Source organism: Lutra lutra, chromosome 3 (genome assembly GCF_902655055.1).
Source record: "Lutra lutra chromosome 3, mLutLut1.2, whole genome shotgun sequence".
NCBI lineage: Eukaryota > Metazoa > Chordata > Mammalia > Carnivora > Mustelidae > Lutra > Lutra lutra.
The window spans coordinates 83,770,180-83,791,339 of NC_062280.1; the positions used below are offsets into that span (position 1 = coordinate 83,770,180).

General features: G+C 33.9%; 1 long non-coding RNA gene across 1 annotated transcript in view; it reads right to left on the reverse strand.

Annotated features, from left to right (window-relative positions):
* The window catches only part of LOC125095865 (uncharacterized), a 216,229-nt gene that overhangs the window by 27,355 nt on the left and 167,714 nt on the right, over nucleotides 1-21,160 (reverse strand). The window contains exon 2 of the long non-coding RNA XR_007125974.1: nucleotides 10,887-10,980. This is a non-coding gene — a long non-coding RNA (uncharacterized LOC125095865). The remainder of the gene's footprint in view (nucleotides 1-10,886; nucleotides 10,981-21,160) is intronic.

A 21,160-nucleotide genomic window follows, 5' to 3' on the forward strand; every position in this document is an offset into this window, starting at 1 on the left:
TTTTTTACTGGATATATAATTTTAAGTTCATAGTTTTCTTTCAGTGCGGATTTCATTCCAGTGGTTTCTGATTTTCATTGTTTCCATAGAGAAGTCAGTAAATTTTTTGCCTCTTGTGCTTTGTATGCAATGTGTCTTTTTTCTGAGCTTTTATGATTTTTCTTTTTATTACTAGCTTTCAGAAATGATGTCTTGGTGTAGTATTCTTTCTTGTTTGAAATTAGTTGAACTTCTTGGCTTTGTGAATTTATATTTTTTATGAAATGTGGAAAAAGTCTAGTCATTATTTCTCAAATACTTCCTCCTCCTGGAACTCCAATTACACATTTTTTTTTTTAAGACCACATAGTATCAGGACACCGATACCATTTTATTTATTTATTTATTTATTTATTTATTTATTTATTTATTTAAGTTGTCTTACTCTCTGCTTCTGTTTTGGAAAATTTTAGCAGCAATGGCCACAATCGCCAAACTGTGGAAAGAGCCAAGATGTCCTTCAACAGACAAATGGACAAAGAAGATATGGCCTATACATACAATGGAATATTATGCCTCCATTAGAAAGGATGAATACCCAACTTTTATATCAACATGGACGGGATTGGAGGAGATTATGCTTAGTGAAATAAGTCAAGCAGAAAGAGTCAATTATCTTATGGTTTCACTTACTTGTGGAGCATGAGGAACAACATGGAGGATATTAGGAAAATGAAAGGAAAAGTGAATTGGGGGAAATCAGAGTGGGAGATGAACCATGAGAGACTGTGGACTCTGAGAAAACAAAATGAGAGTTTGGAGGGGGGTGGTTAGGTGAGCATGGTGGTGGGTATTAAGGAGGGCATGTATTGCATGGAGCACTGGGTGTGGTGCATAAACAATGAATCTTGGAACACTGAAAAAATTAAATAAAAAAAAAGTTCACTTACATTTTTACTGGCAGTGTCTAATCATTGCTTAATGCATCCAGTAGATATTTCATTTCATCTGTGGGAATTTCTAGAGCTACAAAACATTTTCCATGACTGTTCTCATTATTTTAATATTTCAATCTTCAGTATGTAAACAATCAGCTGTTTTAAAGTCTTTGCTAATTAATTACATCAACCCTGTCAATTCTTGGACTGTTTTCCCCTGGACTGGCTACTGTATCTGGCTTTACATATGGGGAGAGGCCAGCATCAGTCCATGTCTTTCTCAGTGAGCTTAGAGTACATATGTATCATATGCATGAGGCTCCATGATCAAGTAACACAATACCTTCTTCACAAGAATGTGAGAGTTGGAGACAGGAAGTAAAAGAGTTTAAAAAGCATTTTAATAGAGATATATAATTAATGATAAATATCCACAAATAAGGGCTATCTATGCAAGTCCACAAAGGTCAAATAAACCTTCTAAATAAATAGTATAAGTCATTGTGATGTCCTCTGTTCTTTACATCTCTGAAGAAAAATATCTGATTATTCAATGAATTAGTTTCCTTATTTTAATAAGGCAATGAAAATTATATAAATTAATATTTTTTACTTCTTTCCATCAATTTCAAACTTTAAGGAAAAAATTAATTGAACAAATAGAGAAGAAAAATGCAAACTAAATGCTTGGCACATCCAACCTCCCACATCCCAGTTGCTTGCTCCTGCTTTATTAAAAAAAATATATATATATTTATATACAAATAAATATACATATATTTATATGTATGATATGTATGTATGTGTGTACACACACACACACACACACACACACACACACATCCAGTAATTTGGAATACAAAAGCAACATATACTTATTATAGCAATTTAGGAAAGCATAAAAAAGGACAGGAAAAATAAATTCACCCATCATTTTATACTAAAAGATAATCTCTGTTACATTTTGGAGTATGCATGTAGACGTTCACTTTTTTTTTTAAACAAAAATGAGTAGTGAAAAGTTAGTTATCTTAGAATAGTTTATTCTACCAACATATGTTGGACCGTTTAGTTGGAGATTTGTTGGCCATTTTAGTTGTTTTCAAACATCATGATAAAATAATTCTTTTTTTTTTTTTTAAATGTGTTTACTTATCTTAGAGAGAGAAAGAAAGAGAGAGCCAGCAGGGGAGGGATAGAGGGAAAGGGAGAGAGAGAATCTCAAGCACACAACCCAATGAGTGTGGGATTCTATCCCAGGACCCTGAGACCATGATCTGAGCTAAAACTGAGTCAGATGCTTAACCAAATGAGTAATCCAGGCACACCAAATAATTCTTGATAATATACTTAGGAGTAATTTTTAGAAATGTGATCCCTGAGTAAATCAGTACACACATGTAAAGCTTTTGTTAGAGTTTCCTCCAGAGTTATTTCTTTTGTTAGAGTTTCTCCCAGGAAGATAACACCAAGACGTTGGACTAGAACAACTGCAGGATCTCTAAGTATCAACTCCAATAGAAATTATAGACAGAGGGGCACCTGGGTGGCTCAGTGGGTTAAAGCCTCTACCTTCGGCTCAGGTCATGGTCCCGGGGTCCTGGGATCGAGCCCCGCATCGGGCTCCCTGCTCAGCGGGGAGCCTGCTTCCTCCTCTCTCTCTCTCTGCCTGCCTCTCTGCCTACTTGTAATCTTCAAACAAATAATAAAATTAAAAAAAAAAAAGAAATTATAGACATAAAAAGCCAAGGATAAGAAAACTTAAAAACTCCTAGGGAGCGTAGGGTGGTATAGAAGACTATTGTGAACTGGTAAATGTCCTTGGGCCTTGGAACCCAGGGCTCTAGGGCAAGAGGCAGCCTATCGACTATGGGAGGACAAAACTGGAAGTGAACTGTTAGAGTTCTGCTTTTGATTCTTTTCTGTCATTGCCTTGAAACAATAATTGACTGCCCCCATATCTTCGGGGACTCACACGACTATACAAATGCCCTCAGGAGTAAAGAGTACTTAAAAAGAGCTGAGAAACAGCCATCAGAAAGGGTGAATACTAACCATTTACATCAACGTGGATGGAACTGGAGGGTATTATGCTGAGCGAAATAAGTCAATCAGAGAAAGACAATTATTATATGGTTTTACTCATATGTGGAATATAAGAAACAGCACAGAAGATCATAGGAGAAGGGAGGGAAAACTGAAAACTCCCTGAGAGGGAGACAAACCACAAGAGACTCTGAACTACAGGAAACAAACAGAATTGCTGGAGGGGAGGTGGGCAGGAGGATGAGTAGGTAATGGGTGATGGGTGTTGAGGGGCCCATGATATACTGAGCAATGAGCACTGGGTGCTAATGCAACTTATGAATTACTGAAGCTACATCTAATTTAAATTAAAAAAAAAATAAAGAGCTGAGAAAAACATGGGGTGGGAGGACTAACTAACCTTAGGCAGTCATATCCCTACCCTTTCCTACCAAATCATAGAGCTGGTGATTTAGAATCATCATCTATGGATGCTGCTGCTTCTGGTGGGATGGGGGAGTGAGGGGAAATGGTGAGGCTCAGATCTGAGGTATCACTTTCCTGACTATAAATTATTGTGATATCTTGGTGGCCTGAGGATTTTCTACCTACCTGCCATCCTCTGAAATCCATTGCATTTCTATACACTAATAATGAAGTACCAGAAAGAGAAATTAAGAAAACAGTCCCATTTATAACTACACCAAAAATAGTAAAATACCTAGGATATTTACCAAGAAGGTAAAAGACCTTCTGGTACTCTGAGAACTCTAAAACGCTGATGAAAGAAAATGAAGTCAACACAAAGGGAAAGATAATCTATGCTCATGAATTAGAAGAACAAATATTATTAAAAGGTCCATACTATCCAATACAATCCACAAATTTTATGTAATCTCTATCAAAATATCAAAGGCATTTTTTGAAGAACTAGAACAAACAATCCTAAAATTTCTACGGAACCTCAAAAGACTCCAGATAGCCAGAGCAATCTTGAAAAAGAACAAAATTGGAAGAATCACAATCCTAGATTTTAAGATATACAACAAAGCTGTAGTAATCAAAACAGCATGGTTCTGGCACAAAAACAAACACATAGATCAATAAAAAAAAAAAAGAACAGAGAGCCCAGAAATAAAAGCACAATTCTATGGTCAATTAATCTTTGACAAAGGAGGCAAGGATATGTAATGGGAAAAGACAGTCTCTTTAACAAATGGTGCTAGGAATATAGGAGAGGAACATGCAAAAGACTGAAATTGGATCACTTTCTTACACTATATACAAAATTAAATTTGAAATCAGCTAAATGCTTAAATGTGAGACCTGAAACCATAAAAATCCTAGAGGAGAACACAGGCAGCAACCTATTTGGCCTTCCATAGCACTTCCTGCTAGACATATCACTAGAGGCAGCGAAACAGAAAGCAAAATAAACTAGTGGGATTACATCAAATAAAAAGCTTCTGCTCAATGATGGGAAATAATCATAAAACTAAAAGGTAACCTATTAAACAGGAGAAGATATCAGCAGTGACATATCTAATGAAGAGTTGGAACACAAAATATATAAAGAATTGATACAATCGAATACCAAATAAATAAATAAATAAATAAATAAAAATAAAATAATCCAAATAAAAATGGGCAGAGACAGGAACAGAACATTCCCAAAGAGACACACAGGTGGCCACATCCACATGCAAAGATGTTCAATGTCCTTAATCATCAGGGAAGTGCAAATTAAACCTACATGAGATATCACCTCATACTTCCCAGAATGGCTGAAATAAAAAACACAAGAAATAGCAAGTGTTGACAAGGATGTGGAGAAAAAGGAACCATCTTATACTTTTGATGGGAATGCAAACTGGTGCAGTCACTGTGGAAAACAATATGAAGGATCCTCAAAAAGTTGAAGATAGAATTGCCATGATCCAGTAATTCCACTACTGGGTGTTTATCCAAAGAATACAAAAACACTATTTTGAAAAGATATGTGCCCCCCTCTGTTTATTAAAGCATTATTTACAACAGCCAAGTTATGGAAGTAGCCCAAGTGTTCATCTATAGATGAATGGATAAAGAAGATATGGTATATATACACAACAGAATATTACTCAGCTATAAAAAGAATGAGATCTTGCCATTTGCAAAGACATAGATGGATCTACGAGCATAATGCCAGGCGAAATAAATCAGAGAAGGACAAGAACCACAGAATTTCACTCACATGTGTAATTTAAGAAACAAAACAAAGAAAAAAAGAGACAAACTGAAAAACAGACTTAACTATAGAGAAGAAACTGATGGTTACCAGAGGGGAGGTGGTTAGGGGGATGGGTAAAGTAGGTGAAAGGGATTAAGAGTATACTCTTTTTTTATTTTAAGAGTATATTAAGATTAAGAGTATATAAGTGATGAGCACTGAAAATGTATAGAATTGTTGAATTACTATTTTGTACACCTGAAACTAATTTAATACTCTATGTTAACTGTACTAGAATTAAAATAATTTTTTAAAAAGGAAAAAGAAAAATGACTACACTTATTTAAACAATAGTATATAGAGTAATGCTGACAGAATATCTTGGTAAAGTCTGTTGTCTTTAAAAAATAGCTAGCAGCAAAGAAAAAGAAAAACTGACTGCAATAGTTTGTTATTTAAGTAGATAGTTGCAACATGATGGAATTGGGGAAGGTGAAAGAGAAAACAGGATGTCAGAATGTATAAGAATCTCTTTAGGGAAGATATATAAATGCGAAGTTGTTATTTTTAAGTAAAAAAAAGATTAAGAAGAAGATATACAAAGTGTATGAAAAAGCTGAAATAAGATGGTAAAAACATTCAACTGTATCAAAAATTATAACTATTATATGTTTATTGACAGTTTCTTGTTAGTGGGTCTATAAAATTTGTGCTTATAATCTCTACTCCTTTTTCTTTTTGTAAGCTGGAATACCTTTAATTTTTCTTTTAATAATATGTCATTACTATAAAGTTTCAAATTCTGGAGATAAAATGAAAATCATCTAGAGTTTACCACAATTTGGTATATATTGTAAAGGACATTAGACCAGATGACTATCTTTTACCAACACTTACCTTCCCTGAACTTTCATATCTTGGTTATTCTTTTGTCAAAATATTTACATTTTACGGAACCTTAACACATGCAACCAGAAGTATGGCAACAGTTTTAGGAGATATAAACAAGTGAACCAAACAATGTTAAACAATGGAAACCAAAGTTTCTGTTTGTGGAATAGTAGAGAACTAATGGAGCACAGAATTAATTTAGGTATGTGGCACTGAGAAGTTAAGTGAAGCAACATGACAGCCCACTGGTCACGGTTAAAACACTGAATCCCTGGTCACTTCAAAAGGTGGGGGGGTGACCATTCCATGGCTCAGTTAGATGTGTACACTGAGACTGTCTAGGCATTTCCTGAGTCAAAGGAAACTGGGTCTGACCTATACATGTAGATGGGAGACCATCAGGTGTCATCAGTACTTATGGGAGGATACTGGAAGAAATGGAGGAAAAAATCAAAAAGCACTTAAAGACATCAATAGCATTCAAAGAAATCTCAAAAAAATTGCTCAGAACCAGACAGTTTTACATGAGTTTTAACACACATTAAAGAAATAGTAAATTCATATCTTGTAAAGTTTTTCCAGAAATTAGAAGAGTAAAAGCTGCCCATCTTATTTTATTAGGCTAATGTAATCTTAATTCCAAATGAGATAAGGAAAATGAAGAGAAAACAACTACAACACATTTCACTTAAAAATGCAGATTCTAAAATTCTCAATAAAATATTTGCTAACCAAAAAATAACGTGTTAAAAATAATACACCATGATCAAGTAGGATATAAACTAGAAATGTAGTGATGGTTTCATATTAGAAATTCTATTCATATAATTCACAGCATTAATATACCACAGGATAAATGTCATGTGATTATCTCAAAGATGTATAAAAGCCATTTTATAGGGTTCAATAGCTATTTATGCATACCAAGCTAGAAATAAAAGAACTTCCTTAACTTAGTAAAGGTTGTATATTAAAAACCTTCAGCAAGCATTATACTTAAGTGTGAAGTAAGATACTAGATGCATCCTCTTTAAGACTAGGCATAAGATAAGGATGCCCATTGCCACTAGTACTTGTTTAACATACTTCCAGAGGAATTGATTAAAGGTATTAGAAAGAAGAAAAGTAAAAGTATGAGGATGGGAGAGGTAGAAAGAAAACTTTTGATTATTTGGAATTGATATATGATCACCTATCTAGAAAAAAGAATCTTTTAAGCATTAGAGAGTTCAGCAATGTTGTTAAAACCAAGATCAAATTTCAAAATATCAGTATTATTTCTCTACACAAACAGACATCAAGAAAATATTTTAATTAATATTTAAAATATTGATGTCTACTCAAAGAGCATCATGCACAAAATTAAAAAGCCGAAATAATGGAAGCAGATTTTTTTTAATATCTAAAACTAACAGGAAATGAATATTTAGAATATATAACAAACTCTTAAAGAGCATTTATCAAAAGACAAGAACCCATATGAAAAATAAAGTGTATGAACAGCAATTTCAGAAAAGGGAAGTCAAAAGGCCAAAAAAATATGAAAAGATATTCAAACGTATTACTGATAAGAAGAATTAAAATTAAAACAATAAACTACAAAAATTATGCACATGAGATGGAAAATAGCAAGCTCAATAATGTCAAGGGTTGACGGGAGTGAGAGGGTTATTGCTGGTGTGGACCAAAGTATTTGATCAATCAACTGGCAGGACTTGGTCAAATTAAGCATAAACATGTATCCTACTGCCAGCAATTGTGCTCCTTGATATATATCCCAAGGAGTCCTTGCAAAATTCCATGATTAAATAAGTATGAGGATGCTCATCATAGCAGTGTTTGTTGCAACAGAAAATCTGGATGGCAATCACTGGGAAATATGGGTTGTTAAAACATGATAGCTTCAAACTATGGAATATTATGCAGCAGTTAGAAGCAATGTACACATGACAACATAAGTAAATGATAAGCATATAAGGTTAAGTAAAATTAAATAGTAAGGAACAAAACAAGATACATAGCACAATAGCATATATACATAATAAATTTAATATACATAAAAAGGGGAGGGGGCAGGGTGGGAGAGATAATTAACACAAGCCCAACCAAGAGACCCATGAAGGTTCATAATATATTCTATTTATTTGAAATTTTCTGTTTAAAATATTTAAAAACATGTATATAAAATAATACATTATGAAAATACATAGAATAAACCAAAGAGAGCATTTCAGTAGTTATTATAATGACTATCATATTAGAATGGCTCCCTATGGGTCAAGGTCAGGAGCATGGGACTAGAAACAAAAATAAAATGTATAAACAAATAATATCAGTACTTTGCATGGACCAACGATGACAGCGTGCAATGAACTAAGGAGCACGTTTAGCTTTATTCTCTTTTTTTTTTTTTAAAGATTTTATTTATTTATTTGACAGAGAGATCACAAGCAGGCAGAGAGGCAGGCAGAGAGAGAGGAGGAAGCAGGCTCCCCGCTGAGCAGAGAGCCCGATGCGGGGCTCGATCCCAGGACCCTGAGATCATGACCTGAGCCGAAGGCAGCGGCTCAACCCACTGAGCCACCCAGGAGCCCCTAGCTTTATTCTCTATGCAAAGGTCCTTTAAAAAAAAAAGATGCCTTATGGCTATTTTTTTTTAATTGGAGGGATCTGGTTTTAGCTTGTGAAGATGAAGGAACTACAAAAATAATTGTCTAATTATTATAATTCAGAAAACAATTGAATAGCTGTTCTAAGTAACCAACTCACCATATGTAACTATAGAAATGAATTAGAAATAAGCAATGTCATTTTTATTTTCAAGATAAGTCATTTCTAACAATATTCATCACAAAAAACTAGCAAAATCAATAAGCTGCTACCCACAAATTAAGGAGAAAAAATAGATTCTAAAGTACTTGCACTCTAAGAGAATAAAGAAAAACAGAACAAAAGGAAAAAATTTCCGCACCAGAGGCTGTAAACTGTTTTATTTCGTTCACACAGTTGGCAAAATGTAGGTTTTTTCACAGGCAAAATTCTGTGCTGATATTAAAAAATTAGGACTCTTCAAAATCCATATTTGTTTCTCACAAAAAATTTTAAAATCAGATTTAGCAATCTCTTATTTCTTCCTAGAGAGGATTATAGAGCTGAACAAAAGTGCCCCATTTACTGGTCACATATTCTCCAAAGTTACATTGTACCTGCCTAACACACAATGTTATTTAAAATACCTTTTCTTTGTACGTAGTACTCCTCATATCTCACTCAAAATTTTACCAAAATATATTAAAAAATTTACTTAGTAATGTAATCATATAAGCAGTCATGGGAGGCATGAGCAGAACATGCTAAATGAAAGGATATGATGGGTCAAGAGAAATCTCTGGGTACTTGAGAAATAGTAAAAAGAGGTTTCGTATTCGGAGGTAATACCGTGAATATATGAAACTATGACAGGGTTTTGGAGTGGTTAAAGAACAAGTTTCTAATGTAGTTAACTGATTAATGAATATACTACATTAAGAAGAAAGTGCATGCTGGGTATTTACCCTAAAGATACAAACGTAGTGATCCGAAGGGGCACGTGCACCCGAAATGTTTATAGCAGCAATGCTCTACAATAGCCAAACTATGGAAAGAACCTAGATGTCCATCTACAGACGAATGGATAAAGAAGATGTGGTATATATACACAATGGAATACTATGAAGCCATCAAAAGAAACGAAATCTTGCCATTTGCGACGACGTGGATGGAACTAGAGGGTATCATGCTTAGCGAAATAAGTCAATCGGAGAAAGACAACTATCATATGATCTCCCTGATATAGGGAGAGGAGATGCAACATGGGGGTTGAGGGGGTAGGAGAAGAGTAAATGAAACAAGAGGGGATTGGGAGGGAGACAAACCATAAGTGACTCTTAATCTCACAAAACAAACTGAGGGTTGATGGGGGGGAGGGGGTTGGGAGAGGGGGGTGGGGTTATGGATACTGGGGAGGGTATGTGCTATGGTGAGTGCTGTGAAGTGTGAAACCTGGCGATTCGCAGACCTGTACCCCTGGGGATAAAAATATATGTTTATAAAGCTGTAAAAAAAAAAAAGAAAGGATGAATACCCAAGTTTTGTAGCAACATGCACGGGACTGGAAGAGATTATGCTGAGTGAAATAAGCAGAGAGAGTCAATTATCATATGGTTTCACTTATTTGTGGAGCATAACAAATAGCATGAAGGACAAGGGGAGATGGAGAGGAGAAGGGAGTTGAGGGAAATTGGAAGGGGAGGTGAACCATGAGAGACTATGGACTCTGAAAAACAATCTGAGAATTTTGAAGGGGTGGGGGGTGGGAGGTTGGGGGCACCAGGTGGTGGGTATTGTAGAGGGCACGGATTGCATGGAGCACTGGGTGTGGTGCAAAAATAATGAATACTGTTATGCTGAAAAAATAAAAAAATTAAAAAAAAATCACACACACAAAAAAAAGAAGAAAGTGCAGTGGGTAGAAATTTTTACGTATTCTTTCAAGTTAAACATTACTGAGTTCTGCTCACAGTTTTAATGGAAGCTACTTCATTTCTTCTCTATTCTTCTTATTTGGTTTGCACAATTCCATAATAATATATCAATTTTATCAATTGCCTGTTATAAATGAAATACAATACTTCTTGTCAAAACAGTGTTAGGGCATACATATTCGTGCCTGAATATGAATGAATGTGGTTTTGAGGTTTCTTAGGTAGGGCCCAGTGATAAAGCCAGTTTGCCTAGTCAAAGTACAGTCTGGAAATCCTCGTCATTTAAATGAGATTATTTATATGGTTGTATTTATTACTTACCTTGAGTATCTATATTTTAAAGATCTTGTCTGTAAACCATATAACCTTCAATATCTACTTCCCACATGCAGAAACTGATTTCCTCAAAAAGCATCTAAAAAAGAAACAAGAAAATATCACAGATTTGAGGAAATAAATATTATTTCATTTATTTTAAATATAAAAGCAGATTATTCAAAATTATTCTTTATGAGTTTAGTAAGTTTGGACAAGGGGAGGTGTATCTCATAGGACATATTTTATATAAATAAAACAGTAGTAATAATGAGATCTTTCCATTTAGAAGAACCAGAAATTTCTATGGAACACATATTTTGATTCAGGTCATAAAATTTTGTACTTTCTACAGTACTAATTTTACCTGGTTACTTTGTTTCTATGAGCATTCTTAAGAAATATAATTTTAGGTATGCCTGGGTGACTTGGTTGGGCTACCTACTCTTGATTTCAGCTCTGGTCATGATCTCAGGGTTCGGGGATTGAGCCCCGACTTGGGCTCCATGTCTCTCTGTCTCTCTCTTTCTCTTCCTCTGCCTCTCCCCACAAACCCCTCTGTGCTCACTCTAAGTAAATAAACAAACAAATAAATAAACATTATAAAAAAATAATTTTAAATACATTGATTCTGATGTCCTACATGAACATAGCCCTACCCTAGAAAATATTTTCCTTATTACAAAAATATATTCTTGATTACATCTAAATTGCTTATAAATGCCAATATCATAGAGATCAACTAGTTATTATCCTCATAAAAAAGGTCAATGTCACTTTAATCACCCAATCAGTACTTTACACCAACATAGGGAAACTTTGCAGAGTCTTTTAAGAGAAATTGCCACTAATTGAGAATTAGGATCATCCAGAGAAAAAGTTCTTTGCTAAAAGATTTTTATTCTGACTCTTCTTGATTTTTTCAAGAAGCCTAAGATAAGCAGTTAGGGAAATAGGATTCAGAGGCTAGTGTGCCATACCTTTAGTACATGGTTTTGAGTACTATGGATTCCAAGCCAAACGTCAATAAGTTTGGATTAAGCAACATAATTAATTCTTTTTGGACATTAATGTAGATCTCTTATTAGTGTAGTTTTTCAGTCGCAGCTGCATATTAAAAATACTTGGACACTTTTAACTATTTTGAGACTCAGTATATTCTTAGATACTCTGATTTAAATGGCATGATGTGGGGCAGGGTGTAGGAGGAAGGATATCTGTTCTTCAGGTGAAGGAAACAATCTCCTTGCAAGTATCTGATTTAATTTCTACAGATCAATAAGACTAACAAAAAATACGGTCTACAGATATCTATGAAACCTACAAAAACTACTATGAAACTACTGAATACTTGCTATCTGACTATTAACAAGTGTGACATAATGGTGGTTGCAGGGAATTTCAAAGTACAAGTGCACTTAAGGATCAAAGGCACTACTTTGAAATGTAGAATCCTGCTAGGTGTTATGCTGGAGATTCTGATTCAGAGAAACTAGGCTAAGGCCATGGATTGTCTATATTTACAGACATCTCTGGTGATTACAATGCAAAAGGTCTATAATCCCTACAAAAGAGTGCTATAAGAATTTATGAACACTATTACTATGACCTTCATTATTAGCATTTATAAAAATCCTTGAATTTTATTTTAAGGTAATATTTCTAATCTTAAAAGATAATCTTAAGACACTCAGGATAAGAAATAACTTTAAATGTAAATAAGACTTTAGCAATCAATCAATGTAGATAAGTTAAAATAATGTTTATGGATAATATATTTGTAAGTGGTGCTACTCTCCTAAGTAAACTATGTAAGTAATCAACAAAATACTGTGGCAAAAAAGAGAAAACTAGATTATATTCTGTAATGGGAATTAAACCTAAAACTATAATATTTAACTATGAACATGCCCTCAATGCTCAGAATTAAAATTTTTTGGCCCTAACTTAGCAGGGGGGAAAAGCTCTTCTAACATCATTTGCTCTAAGAGCAAAGCTAAATTTTTTTTTAAAGAAAAAGTCTTGAGTCATTTCCTTCAACACACCACTAACATAACTTACTAAAAATGACATAAATAGGCGTTAACATTTTAGCTTGAACGTCTATAACAGGTCCAGAAATACAATCACGGACTTCTCAAATGTCTTCATGAACATGGATCTATTCCCACATCTCAAATCTGCGGATCAGATGCAAGTCTGCCCTCTGGTTTTATAGCTACACAATCAGGTCCCAGCGTCTTTGGCAAGATTCATGATCTTTTACTATTTGACCTCAGCTGCCTTTGCTGTTTACCTCTCATCTCTTCATCAACCAAAACTTGGCTCAAATTATTGCTTCCTCCTTGAAGGAAATTCCATCAATCTGACACTAAAAGCTTTCTTTCTCTTCTGATTTCCAGCACTAATATTGCAATTACTTAGGTTATTAATCAGGTAGCTCCACTTATGGTCCTTATTTCTATCTTTTATTATTAAGATTTGGCATGTTTGTTTTATTCCCTCAACTAAATTTTATTTCCCAGCAAGCCTGAAAGCATTTAATAAATATGTGATGATTTTATTTGTTAGTCTTCCCAGTAACTGAGTATAGCATTTGACAGTGATTGAGGCTCCAGCTTTTCTCTTTAGTATGACTTATAACTATTAATGATTTAAAAATTGTAATTGTGATTTCCCTATCCTGCAAGAATTTGTCCATCTCTTTTGAGGCTACAACACCCAACTCTCTTAATATCTCATAATCCAGGTAATTTTAGTCAACTGAGGGTAATGGTGTAATAATTGCTCTTAATAATAACAATGAATTAACAAGAATGCACATTTTAAAAAATAAATTAGACTCTATTTAAATATACTTAACATAGAAGTCATAGGGAACAGATTTAGTGTTTCCTTAGAAAAACAACATACTTTAATAAGAACCAATAACTCTGTAAATAACACCATATTTCACAAAACAACTCAAAGTATACATATTATTTTTTAATAACTAAAAATACAAATTTATAGGTAAGTGTCTGCAACATTTTTTTAAATGCTAACACTTCTTCCTTGCTTTGAAATACAGTAATGAGAGCTAACATTTATTGATTTTTAAATCTAACCACCATTAATTAAATTTTTACAACAATCCTAAGTAGTACTATTATCATCTCCATTGCACAGATAATGAAATTGAGGAACAGAGAAATTGACTCATCCAAGGTGTTATAGTCAGTAACTGTCAGAGCTAGATTTCAAACTCAGGCAGTCTGTAATTATCTACAATATTTTCTGAAGCCACTGTTCATTAAACTAAAACTCCAGTAGCTCTGGAAGCCTTACTGAATGTATCTTCATATAAATTTCTGCCTTCCACCTTCCACCCTTTTGCAAGCTTTATCAGGTTTCCCACTCAAAGGAGAATGGCATGGGGGTCCATTTCCAACTCTTCTCACAAAGAGATGATTTCTTTCTTTTTTTTTTTAATTATGTTCAGTTAGCCACTGCATAATACATTAGTTTTTGATGTAGTGTTCAATGATTCATTAGTTACGTATAACACCTAGTGCTCATTATAGCACATGCCCTCCTTAATACCCATTACCCTGTTAACCCCTCTTCCAGCCCCCTCCCCTCTGAAACCTTCAGTTTGCTTCCAGGGGTCCACAGTCTCTCATGGTAATCTCCCTCTCTGATTTCTAAGCCCTAATTTAGTGCTACATACATTCTATTATTTCTGTACAATTTAAAGAATAAATTCCCTGTATAATTTACATAATCAAACATAATAAATACTAAAGATTTATCCTAAAAACCTCATTCTTGCTTTGAATGTGATGTTTTCTAAGCCTAATAACATTAAGTATAGATCAATGCTGGATATTTTATTTACAGTTTTAACTCATTAAAAAAAATTTTACAAAAAATTATACCTTCTTATAGAAAAATTATACCTTCTCTATAATCTTGAAATATGGAAGTTTTTACAGTAAGAAAACATGCTTTCTACTTCCCTGAGCTATAGGACTATATCAAAACTTGAACTAGTGCTTCTTCTTTTTTTTTTTTTAGAGTGAGAGAAAGTGTGAGTGTGGGGTGAGGGGTAAAGGGAGGAGGTAAGAGAGACTCTCAAGCAGGCTCCAACGCCCAGCATAGAGCTCCACGCAGGGCTCAGTCCCATGACCCTGAGATCATGACTTGAGCCGAAATCAAGAGTTGGATGCTCAACTGACTGAGTCCCCCAGGTACCCCTCAAAACCTAAATTTTTATAGGTAATTGCTCTCATACCATTAGTAGAATGCAATTTTGTAGGCCTCAAGATTCCATTTATTCTAGTAGGTGACTTAAAAAAAAATCTAATGCACAAATTTCAGATGTGGCTGAATGGAATCAGATTACAGCAAAGCATTAATGAATAAAATAAAATCTTTCAGTCTTTTATTTCAATAAAAACCAAACATTCAAAGAATTAAAAATATATTTAACCCTTGTCTGCTTATTTGCCTTGTTTGCTTTTTTTTTTTTTTTAAAGATTTTATTTATTCATTTGACAGAGATCACAAGTAGGCAGAGAGGCAGGCAGAGAGAGAGGAGGAAGCAGGCTCCCCGCTGAGCAGAGAGCCAGACCTGGGGCTCGATCCCAGGACCCTGAGATCATGACCTGAGCCAAAGGCAGAGGCTTTAACCCACTGAGCCACCCAGGCACCCCTTGCCTTGTTTGCTTTTTAAATGTTTCCAAATTTGTTCAGTATGACAAAAGTTCTAATCATGCAGTGAATGGAAGTTTTTTTTTTCTCAACTGTTTTTAGTTTGGAGACTAATCTTAGCCTGACTGTATTCAAGCCATTGCTTAGTACCAGTTAAGTCCGTTATTAAGTTTATTCCAGATCACTCATTTAGTGCAACTTGCATAACTCTTATTTATGGTTTTAGCGCAACTGTTCTATTTATGTTGAACAGTATAAAATTCCCTCATTGGATATGCCCCAGTCATTGTCAAAAACAAAGAACCACGGGTAATTCTAAATCCTGTCCACCAAATTAGGCCTTGTCTTTAGCCCTCTTGTAACTTGCCCAGATGATCTGGCTTCAGTTAAGAAGCTATATTTAAAGTCCAAAGAAAACTAAAGTTCTTTCTATAAAAGTTGATAATAACCAGGCTATTCAAGGTATAATAATAAATGACATTTATTTTTCATTAGAGAAAAGAAAGCAGCAATCTTTGTTTCTTCTTACTTTCTTTTCCCACCAGCATTCTCTAAAACTGTTTATCTGATCTGGCCAGTATATCTCTTCCACTGGAATAAATAATCAATTTGGTTCTACAGACCACCTTAATTACATCTGTTATTTGGGAAATACCAGTGAGTGATTTTTGACTACTAATATGCAAATGCCTTGAGAGGTAACATTTTTGGGCAGAAAGAATTATGTACAACATTTTGCCAAATATAATACCAAGAACATGCATGTTAATATTCTGGAAATAACAAATTCATTAAGCTTGTTATCCTATTGGGCTGGTTGATAGACTATTAATGAACTAATAGGGTTTGGACCTAGTTAGTGGGTTGGCAGCTCATTTATTACTCTAATTCTAGGTAGTTTCTACCAAATTCAAAAATAAGGTTCTTGAAGACCACTATGGATTGAGAACTCAAGGTTGAGAAAATAAGTATGTTGTAGGATTTGGAGATGGAAATCATGTGAATATGAAGGTCTCGATTAATAGGCTTACATTCAATAAAACAAAGACATTTTAAAGAAATTATTTCCATTTATTCTTTCAAGCACCAAAACTTTTTAAGGATAGCTCTAAGTGTTGGCACTGTTAAAATTTATGACTAGGATGATATTGATACTATCATCGTATTTTCTCAGGTTCTGCCTCTTGCCTCTCTGACTCCTGACTCAGTAGTCTCTATTAGACATTTCTAGCTGTATTTTCTTTTCTTTTTTTTTTTAAAGATTTTATTTATTTATTTGACAGAGAGAAATCACAAGTAGGCAGAGAGGCAGGCAGAGAGAGAGGAGGAAGCAGGCTCCCTGCTGAGCAGAAAGCCTGATGTGGGGCTCGAACCCAGGACCTGGGATCATGACCTGAGCGGAAGGCAGCGGCTTAACCCACTGAGCCACCCAGGCGCCCCCTAGCTGTATTTTCTACCTGTTATCTTTCTCACAGTATCTTTAGAACTGTTACCACTAACATCACCTCCATTTTCTTTTTAAAAACATCATGTTTCTCTTTTTCTCATTATTATCATTAACAGGAGTTGCCTACATTTCCAGAATGCTGGAAATAAAATATTTTTTTAATACTAAAAAGGTCTACAGAGGAAAAAAAAAAGAGAGAAAAGAGAAGAGAAGCAACAGTGATATGTTGATTTCATTGTTCAGGATTATGCTAAAAGCATATAAGCGTATCTTGGAAATATTGTACATTTGGTTCCAAATCACCACAATAAAGCAAATATTACAATAACGTGAGTCAAATGAACTTTTTGGTTTCCCAGAGCATATAAATGTTATATATAGTCTACTCAGTGTGCAATAGAGTCATGTCTAAACAATGTACATACCTTAATTAAAAGACACTTTATTGCTAAAAAATGCTATCATCTGAGCTTTTGACAAGTCATAATCACGGATCACCATAACAAATGTAATAATAATAAAGAGGTTTGAAATATTGCAAGAATCACGAAAATGTAACAGACAGTGAGCAAATGCTATTGGAAAAATGGCACTGAGAGACTTGCCCAACACAGGGTTGCCACAAACCTTCAATGTGTGCAAAAAAAAAAAAAAAAAAGTAACGGGACGCCTGGGTGGCTCAGTTGGTTAAGCAGCTGCCTTCGGCTCAGGTCATGATCCCAGCGTCCTGGGATCGAGTCCCACATCGGGCTCCTTGCTTGGCGGGGAGCCTGCTTCTCCCTCTGCCTCTGCCTGCCATTCTGTCTGCCTGTGCTCGCTTGCTCTCCTCTCTCTCTGACAAATAAATAAAAAAAAAAAAAAAGTAATATTCGTGAAGTGCAATAAAATGAGGTAAGGTGGTAGATGGAATTACTGGACAAGGGATATCAAAGAGACAGGGATATCAAAAGAGGAATTTCAACATCAGAAGATATGACTAAATTTCTTCTGAAACATGGTAAACTTGAAGGACCCTTCCAAATCCATGATTCTATGAATCTATGACTGAGAATCATAAGCAATTTTATGGACAAACAAGAAAATGTTTTGGGCGGGGGGAAGCATTCACAAGTCAAAACCAAAGCTGTACTGCCCCCTTTTGCAGGCTGACTACGGAAATTCATAAACATTTAACAGGATAACATTAATATTTTAGCTTCTACAGCAGTATGGTAAAATATAGGAATTAGTTGTACCAGTGAGCAATTTATTTTTTAATATATTTAACTAACCCCAGTGTTTAAACGACCAGAATAATATAAATTAATTGGGGGCCAACATGAAGAATAAAACAAAAACCTTGGAAGTGATACTGAAATTCAGGCTACCAAATAAAAAATTCCAAAAGAACTAGAATTTAGCCTAAGAAAAAGTGATGTTTCTGTTGATGTTGAAACAGAAAATGGGTCCATAATCCTGGGTGTGTGTGCCTGTGTGTGTGTGTGTGATAGAGACACTACTGCTTCTGTGTACAAAAATTAGGAGTCTTTAAAGAAGTTTCACATATTTTCAAGTATTTTAATGGTGCTATGATATAACATTTGGGGCATTTGATATAAAAGACACTATAACGCCAAACAAAAACAATTATAAAGATAAGATTTCATGAAACGATCATAAATCTACTTCAATACCTAAAAAGAAATCCAGATCTAAATATAAACCATAATGCTTTATTTACGTAGTGGAAAAGAAGATAATAACAAGCCTAAAAGTGACTCTCCTGTACTGAGTAATCAAACTGCTGGAGTGTTGTAGGAGCTTAAGTAGAAAATCCAGAATCAGAACTCAGAGAAAATCTTTTTAGGTGTTCTCTGTATAAAAATTAAAAAAAAAAAAAAAATCATGTTAGCTAAAAAAATGAATATGGTAGACTTATTAATTAGTACTTGTTAATTAAGACTAAAAGAAAACTAATTAAAGGAAAGATATATTTAAATTAACTTATAAAAATTCTAAATATAATTTTAAAGTATGTGCATAGAAACTCAAACTATTCTCATAAGATTTTCAATATAAGCAGCTTTAAAATTTAGCTACAGATTATTAAAATCAGCATAGAAACTGCTATAGAAAACATCAAACTCATGCTATAAGGCCTTTTAAATGTTCTAGAATATGGAAATACCCTTTTTTTTTAGTATTTATGGTATTAATAATATAAAGCATAATCTTTTTATATAATGCATACGACAGCCAAAGTGACTTTTCAAATTATCAACAAAACAAAGTAAAACCACTCTCCAAAATGAAGGGTTCTCATTAATGGAAATAAGTCCTATGATATTCTAAGAGAAGAGATGTTAGCCAGAATAACTGACAAAATAGCAGTAAGTAGTTGCACCTTGGGAAAATCAAATTCTATCATGAATAAAAACAATAAAAAGATATCGGAGAGATGTTAGAATCTTGTGAAAGGTGATGAAATCCTCCCATGTCAACACATTGAAATTATAAAATGACAAGCAGGAAAAATGCAAATAAATGCACTGAAGAATAGGAGTATCATACTTAGTGATGTCTGAAAAGGAGGCTAATAAGATTGAAAATCAAAGTCACCAGTGAGTGTTTGGGGGAAACAGTCAGACTCTGACTTTCCGCATTTTTTTTTTTTTTTTTTGGTGCAAGCACTCATAACAGCAAGAGAAACCATATTACATGAGAAATTTTATGAGCCTGTAGTAATGCCTGATTTTATGATGTCTGGAAACAGCTTTTACCAAAAGAGAACAATATTTTAAATCCTACCAAGATTATTTCAGTATTATGCCAACCTGCCAAATAATGAAGAGTTTTATTAGAGAAAATAACATACTGACACAAGAATAAAATCCTTATAAATGGAAAAAGATGTCTGGATTACACAAGTTACCTCCAGGAGTAAACAATGACAGGGTCATTACTGGCTGAGTGAGAGATAATTGAGAAATCAAAAAATGAAATCTAAATAGGAGTAAGTGCAACAAAAAAGAGCTTGAGTCACTCCTGTTTATTAGAGATTTTTCATGTTCAGAGGATTGCCTTGTCAAGTTTCCTTTTTGAGATATACAAAAGATAAATGGGATATCATTTCAGATCCTCCAAAGATAATAAATCAAAAACTACACATACAAAATGTGAAGAATTTCCAGACATTTGCTCCATCTTCTCAGTTTATAATGAACTGAAATGACTATGCAAAAAAAGAAGTACTTAAACATTTAAAGCACAACATTATAGGTCATCGTACTCTATAAGAGTGATTGGAGTCTTAATACCATCTCTCTCATAAAGCTTCAAATGCTATTTAAAATTAATCAAATATTAAATATTCCTTATATTGCTGGCATTTATAATGCTGATTTTTCTGATGATTCCTTCCTTAGCACTGAAAATCTGTAGATACGGATATAAAAAATGCACCCTATGTAAATATATATAATATAGAACTTTAACTTGGTACAATGAACTGCAAAACAGTGCACGAAGTAAAACTTAGTATGTTCAGTAAAAATCAAATTTAAAACATTTTAAAATACCTACTGATGAGCTGGTTGCAACAGAGAGCAACTGAAGCAAATAATAAAATGAAATATTCAGTTGATTCATATGGAAAATAATAAAAACAAATTATCTCAATATGTTGGGATGCCTCTCTTTTGGATTGAATCAGTGAAATTATTTTATTGTTCAAAAATGACTGAACATGGGAAATTTCATACGATTTAAACTAAAAGCACTAGAGTTAACATATATAGCTCATTTAATCCTATGAAATATTGCAAAACAAATCAAGAAACAATTATCAATTCATTGACTAAAATATGTATTTCAACTAATTTTACTATCATACAAAAAAGGTGAAAAAGGAGTAAACACTGTAAGTGATTTCTGTTGCTCCCAGATTATTAAATTAAGAGATTTGGTCTTTAGCAAATCTGAGCATATACTATGTAGATTTTAGGTACAAAAAATCATTATCACTGTTTTATTCTTCTTAGATGTGGAAAGAAGATGTAGTAAGAGGAAAGTTATAAATGAGAGCAAATTCACATTTAGAAGAGAAGGAAACCAACGAAGTCCTTTATATTTACAATATCTTAATAAATTTTTTTGGCCAAGT